Here is a 7,450-nt window from a genome sequence, read left to right on the forward strand (position 1 = left end):
CACCTTTCAGAAATTTTCAAACAAAAAGAGGAGATGGCAGCTGAAAATAATAATAATGCAAGGAGGATGCTTGGTGACTTTACTGCACCTAATTCTAATTTACGTGGAAGAAGCATCTACATCCCCACCATTGGAGCAAACAATTTTGAGCTGAAATCTCAATTAGTTTCTCTGATGCAGCAGAACTGCAAGTTCCATGGACTTCCATCTGAAGATCCTTTTCAGTTCTTAACTGAATTCTTGCAGATCTGTGATACTGTCAAGACTAATGGAGTAGATCCTGAAGTCTACAAGCTTATGCTTTTTCCGTTTGCTGTAAGAGACAGAGCTAGAGTGTGGTTGGACTCTCAGCCCAAAGATAGCCTGAACTCTTGGGATAAGCTGGTCACGGCTTTCTTAGCCAAGTTCTTTCCTCCTCAAAAGTTGAGCAAGCTTAGAGTGGATGTTCAAATCTTCAGACAGAAAGAAGGTGAATCCCTCTATGAAGCTTGGGAGAGATACAAGCAACTAACCAAAAAGTATCCTTCTGACATGCTTTCAGAATGGACCATCCTGGATATATTCTATGATGGTCTGTCTGAATTAGCTAAGATGTCATTGGATACTTCTGCAGGTGGATCCATTCACCTAAAGAAAACGCCTGCAGAAGCTCAAGAACTCATTGACATGGTTGCTAATAACCAGTTCATGTACACTTCTGAGAGGAATCCTGTGAGTAATGGGACGCCTCAGAAGAAGGGAGTTCTTGAAATTGATACTCTGAATGTCATACTGGCTCAGAATAAAATATTGACTCAGCAAGTCAATATGATTTCTCAGAGTCTGAATGGAATTCAAGCTGCATCCAACAGTACTCGAGAGGCATCTTCTGAAGAAGAAGCTTATGATCCTGAAAACCCTACAATAGCAGAGGTGAATTACATGGGTGAACCCTATGGAAACACCTATAATCCCTCATGGAGAAATCACCCAAATCTCTCATGGAAGGATCAAAAGCCTCAACAAGGCTTTAATAATGGTGGAAGAAACAGGTTTACCAATAGCAAGCCTTTTCCATCATCCACTCAGCAACAGACAGAGAACTCTGAACAAAATACTTCTAATTTAGCAAACTTAGTCTCTGATTTATCTAAGGCCACTTTGAGTTTCATGAATGAAACAAGGTTCTCCATTAGAAATTTGGAAGCACAAGTGGGCCAGCTGAGTAAAAGGATCACTGAAACCCCTCCTAGTACTCTCCCAAGCAATACAGAAGAGAATTCAAAAGGAGAGTGCAACGCCATTGAATTGACCATCATGGCCGAACCCACAAGAGAGGAAAAGGACGTGAATCCCAAGGAGGAAGACCTCCTGGGATGTCCAGTGATCAATAAGGAGCTTCCCTCTGAGGAACCAAAGGAATCTAAGACTCATCCAGAGATCATAGAGATTCCATTGAACCTCATTATGCTATTCATGAGCTCTGATGAGTATTCCTCTTCTGAAGAGAATGAGGATGTTACTAAGGAGCAAGTTACCAAGTACCTTGGTGCAATCATGAAGCTGAATGCCAAATTATTTGGTATTGAGACTTGGAAAGATGAACCTCCCTTGTTCACCAATGAACTGAGTGATCTGGATCAACTGACATTGCCTCAGAAGAAACAGGATCCTGGAAAGTTCCTAATACCTTATACCATAGGCACCATGACCTTTGAAAAGGCTCTGTGTGACCTTGGTTCAGGGATAAACCTCATGCCCCTTTCTGTAATAGAGAAACTGGGAATCTTTGGGGTGCAAGCTACTAAAATCTCATTAGAGATGGCAGACAATTCAAGAAAACAGATTTATGGACAAGTAGAGGACGTGTTAGTAAAGGTTGAAGACCTTTACATCCCTGCTGATTTCATAATCCTTGATACTGGGAAGGATGAGGATGAATCCATCATCCTTGGAAGACCTTTCCTAGCCACAGCAAGAGCTGTGATTGATGTTGACAGAGGTGAATTAGTCCTTCAATTGAATGAGAACTCCCTTGTGTTTACAACTCAAGGTTACCCTTCTGTAAACATGGAAAAGAGGCACAGTAAGCTTCTCTCAAAACAGAGTCAACCAGAGCCCCCACAGTCAAACTCTAAGTTTGGTGTTGGGAAGTCTCAACAATGCTCTGAACATCTGTGAGGCTCCATGAGAGCCCACTGTCAAGCTATTGACATTAAAGAAGCGCTTGTTGGGAGGCAACCCAATTTTTATTTATCTAATTTTATTTTTTTTGTTCTTTCATGTTTATTAGGTTCATGATCATGTGGAGTCACAAAATAAATATAAAAATTGAAAACGGAATAAAAAATAGCAGAAGAAAAATCACACCCTGGAGGAAGACCTTACTGGCGTTTAAACGCCAGTAAGAAGCATCTGGCTGGCGTTCAACGCCAGAACAGAGCATGGTTCTGGCGCTGAACGCCCAAAATGGGCAGCGTCTGGGCGTTTGAACGCCAGAATTGCACCCTGGAGAAGAGCTGGCGCTGAACGCCCAGAACAAGCATGGTTCTGGCGTTCAACGCTAGAAATGGGCAACAAATGGGCGTTCAACACCCAGAACAAGCACCAATCTGGCGCTGAACGCCCAAAGTTGTGTGCAAGGGAATTTTGCATGCCTAATTTGGTGCAAGGTTGTAAATCCTTGAACACCTCAGGATCTGTGGACCCCACAAGATCACCTCAGGATCTGTGGACCCCACAGGATCCCCACATACCTCCACTCACTTCTTCTCACCCCTCTTTCACACAATCCCATAAACACTCTTCCCCAAAACTCTTCACCAATCACCTCAATCTCTCTTCCCTATCACCACTTCACCACTCACATCCATCTACTCTTCCCCATAAACCTACCTCATAAACTCCACCTACCTTCAAAATTCAAAATCAATTTCCCACCCAAACCCACCCTATATGGCTGAACCTTACCCCCCCTCCCTTCCCTATATATAGCCCTCCATTCTTCCTCATTTTCACACAACACAACCATCTCTTCTCTTATTGGCCGAATACACCACTCCCCCATCTCCTCCATATTTTCTTCTTCTTCTTCATCTATTCTTTCTTCTCTTGCTCGAGGGCAAGCAATATTCTAAGTTTGGTGTGGTAAAAGCATAAGCTTTTTGTTTTTCCATTACATTGATGGCACCCAAAACCGGAGAATCCTCTAGAAAAGAGAAAGGGAAGACAAAAGCTTCCACCTCCGAGTCATAGGAGATGGAAAGATTCATCTCCAAAGCTCATCAAGACCACTTTTATGATGTTGTGGTCAAGAAGAAGGTGATCCCCGAGGTCCCTTTCAAGCTCAAGAAGAATGAGTATCCGGAGATCCGACATGAAATCCAAAGAAGTGGTTGGGAAGTTCTAACAAACCCCATCCAACAAGTCGGCATCCTAATGGTTCAAGAGTTCTATGCCAATGCATGGATCACTAGGAACCATGATCAAAGTAAGAACCCAAACCCAAAGAATTATATTACAATGGTTCAGGGGAAATACTTAGATTTTAGTCCGGAAAATGTGAGGTTGGCGTTTAACTTGCCTATGATGCAAGGAGATGCACGCCCCTATACTAGAAAGGTCAACTTTAATCAAAGGTTGGACCAAGTCCTCATGGACATATGTGTGGAAGGAGCTCAATGGAAGATTGACTCCAAAGGCAAGCCAGTTCAATTAAGAAGACTGGACCTCAAGCCTGTGGCTAGAGGATGGTTGGAATTCATCCAACGCTCCATCATCCCCACTAGCAACCGATCTGAAGTTACTGTGGATCGGGCCATCATGATTCATAGCATCATGATTGGAGAGGAAGTAGAAGTTCATGAAGTCATCTCCCTTGAATTCTACAAAATAGCCGAAAAGCCCTCTCCTGGGGCAAGGCTAGCTTTTCCTCATCTTATTTGCCATCTATGTTACTCAGCTGGAGCTTTCATAGAAGGAGACATTCCCATTGAGGAAGAGAAGCCCGTCACTAAGAAAAGGATGGAGCAAGCAAGAGAGCCCATTCATGGATCTCAAGAGACGCATGAAGCTCATCTCCATGAGATCCCGGAGATGCCTCAAATGCATTTTCCTCCACAAAACTATTAGGAGCAAATCAACACCTCCCTAGGAGAATTAAGTTCCAACATGGGACAATTAAGGGCGGAACATCAAGAGCACTCCATCATCCTTCATGAAATAAGAGAAGATCAAAAAGCAATGAGGGAGGAGCAACAAAGACAAGGAAGAGACATAGAAGAGCTCAAGGACATCATTGGTTCCTCAAGAAGGAAACGCCACCATCACTAAGGTGGACTCATTCCTTGTTCTTACATTCTCTGTTTTTCGTTTTCTCTATGTTAAGTGCTTATCCATGTTTGTGTCTTCATTACATGATCATTAGTATTTAGTAACTTTGTCTTAAAGTTATGAATGTCCTATGAAACTATCACCTCTCTTAAATGAAAACTGTTTTAATTCAAAAGAACAAGAAGTACATGAGTTTCGAATTTATCCTTGAACTTAGTTTAATTAAATTGATGTGGTGACAATGCTTCTTGTTTTCTGAATGAATGCTTGAACAGTGCATATGTCTTTTGAAGTTGTTGTTTAAGAATGTTAAATATGTTGGCTCTTGAAAGAATGATGATAAGGAGACATGTTATTTGATAATCTGAAAAATCATAAAAATGATTCTTGAAGCAAGAAAAAGCAGCAAAGAACAAAGCTTGCAGAAAAAAAAATATAGCGAAAAAAATAGAAAGAAAAAAAAAAGAGAAAAAAAAAGAGAGAAAAAGCAAGCAGAAAAAGCTAAAAGCTCTTAAAACTAAGAGGCAAGAGCAAAAATCCAATAACCCTTAAAACCAAAAGGAAAGGGTAAATAAAAAGGATCCCAAGGCTTTGAGCATCAGTGGATAGGAGGGCCGAAAGGAATAAAATCCTGGCCTAAGCGGCTAAACCAAGCTGTCCCTAACCATGTGCTTGTGGCGTGAAGGTGTCAAGTGAAAACTTGAGACTGAGCGGTTAAAGTCAAGGTCCAAAGCAAAAGAAGAGTGTGCTTAAGAACCCTGGACACCTCTAATTGGGGACTTTAGCAAAGCTGAGTCACAATCTGAAAAGGTTCACCCAATTATGTGTCTGTGGCATTTATGTATCCGGTGGTAATACTGGAAAACAAAGTGCTTAGGGCCACGGCCAAGACTCATAAAATAGTTGTGTTCAAGAATCATCATACTGAACTAGGAGAATCAATAACACTATCTGAACTCTGAGTTCCTATAGATGCCAATCATTCTGAACCCCAACGGATAAAGTGAGATGCCAAAACTATTCAAGAGGCAAAAAGCTACAAGTCCCGCTCATTTAATTAGAGCTATGTTTCATTGATAGTTTGGAATTTATAGTACATTATCTTCTTTTTATCCTATTTGATTTTTAGTTGCTTGGGGACAAGCAACAATTTAAGTTTGGTGTTGTGATGAGCGGATAATTTATACGCTTTTTGGCATTGTTTTTAGTATGTTTTTAGTAGAATCTGGTTACTTTTAGGGATGTTTTCATTAGTTTTTATGTTGAATTCACATTTCTGGACTTTACTATGAGTTTGTGTATTTTTCTGTGATTTCAGGAATTTTCTGGCTGAAATTGAAGGACTTGAGCAAAAATCAGATTCAGAGGTTGAAGAAGGATTGCTGATGCTGTTGGATTCTGACCTCTCTGTACTCAAAGGGTATTTTCTGGAGCTATAGAACTCAAAATGGTGCGCTTTCAATTGCGTTGGAAATTAGACATCCAGGACTTTCCAGCAATATATAATAGTCCATACTTTGGCCGAGTTTAGATGACGTAAAAGGGTGTTGAACGCCAGTTCTACGCTGCTGTCTGGAGTTAAACGCCAGAAACACGTCACAAGCCAGAGTTGAACGCCAGAAATACGTTACAAACTGGAGTTCAACTCCAAGCTTGACCTCTACACGTGTAACATTCATGCTCAGCCCAAGCACACACCAAGTGGGCCCCGGAAGTGGATTTATGCATAAATTACTAACTTCTGTAAACCCTAGTAGCTAGTTTAGTATAAATAGGACTTTTTACTATTGTATTAGACATCTTTGGTCTCAGTTTTAATCTATTGTTCATCTTAGGAGACTATTGATCACGTTTAGGGGGCTGGCCTCTCGGCCATGCCTGGACCTTCATCACTTATGTATTTTCAACGGTAGAGTTTCTACACTCCATAGATTAAGGTGTGGAGCTCTGCTGTTCCTCATGAATTAATACAAAGTACTACTATTTTTTTATTCAATTCAACTTATTCCGCTTCTAAGATATTCATTCGCACTTCAACATGAATGTGATGAACGTGACAATCATCATCATTCCCCCACGAACGCGTGCCTGACAACCACTTCCGTTCCACCTTAGATTGAATGAATATCTCTTGGATCTCTTAATCAAAATCTTCGTGGTATAAGCTAGATTGATGGCGGCATTCATGAGAATCCGGAAAGTCTAAACCTTGTCTGTGGTATTCCGAGTAGGATTCTAGGATTGAATGACTGTGACGAACTTCAAACTCGCGAGTGCTGGGCGTAGTAACAGACGCAAAAGGAGGGTAAATCCTATTCCAGTATGATCGAGAACCTCAGATGATTAGCCGTGCTGTGACAGAGCATTTGGACCATTTTCACAAGAGGATAGGATGCAGCCATTGACCACGGTGATTCCTTTACACGATTAGCCATGCAGTGACAGCGCATCGGACCATTTTCCAGAAAGGATGAAAAGTAGCCATTGACAATGGTGATGTCCTTACATAAAGCCAGCCATAGAAAGGAGTAGGATTGATTGGATGAAGACAGCAGGAAAGAAGAAGTTCAGAGGGACGAAAGCATCTCTATACCTTTATCCGAAATTCTCACCAATGATATACATAAGTATTTCTATCTTTATTCTCTGTTTATTTATAAGTTATTTTCGAAAATCCCATAATCAATTATTATCCGCCTGACTGAGATCTACAAGATGACCATAGCTTGCTTCATACCAACAATCTCTGTGGGATCGACCCTTACTCACGTAAGGTTTATTACTTTGACGACCCAGTGCACTTGCTGGTTAGTTGTATCGAAGTTGTGAATGAAAAATAATTTATTAAGACGTGCGTACAGAGTTTTTGACGCCGTTGCCTGAGATCACAATTTCATGCACCAGTAAGATCGCTCCTTTTTCATTTTTTAGTTTTATTTGTCTTCGAGTTTTATTTTATTTTATTGTATTGAACCTGGAGTTTTGCATAACATTCATATTAGCATTGCATTCTGCATACTGCATTCTATAAAAAAAAAAAAAGCACGCGACGCGGCAGCGTCGCTGACGCGTCTGCGTCACAAGTGCATTAGTAGAAAAGAAAAGTGAACAGCGAGTCACGCGAGAGCGTGGCTGGAGG

At 41.1% G+C, this 7,450-nt stretch overlaps 1 non-coding gene across 1 annotated transcript; it reads right to left on the reverse strand.

Moving 5' to 3' along the window:
• Window positions 1-429: 429 nt before the first annotated feature.
• On the reverse strand, window positions 430-537 carry LOC148565215 (small nucleolar RNA R71). Its single transcript, XR_015884578.1, has one exon. It is a non-coding gene; the product is annotated as a small nucleolar RNA R71 (small nucleolar RNA).
• Window positions 538-7,450: the final 6,913 nt, after the last annotated feature.

The sequence above is a fragment of the Arachis ipaensis genome, chromosome B5 (assembly GCF_059453495.1).
Source record: "Arachis ipaensis isolate K30076 ecotype BB chromosome B5, ASM5945349v1, whole genome shotgun sequence".
In the NCBI taxonomy this organism is placed as follows: Eukaryota; Viridiplantae; Streptophyta; class Magnoliopsida; order Fabales; family Fabaceae; genus Arachis; species Arachis ipaensis.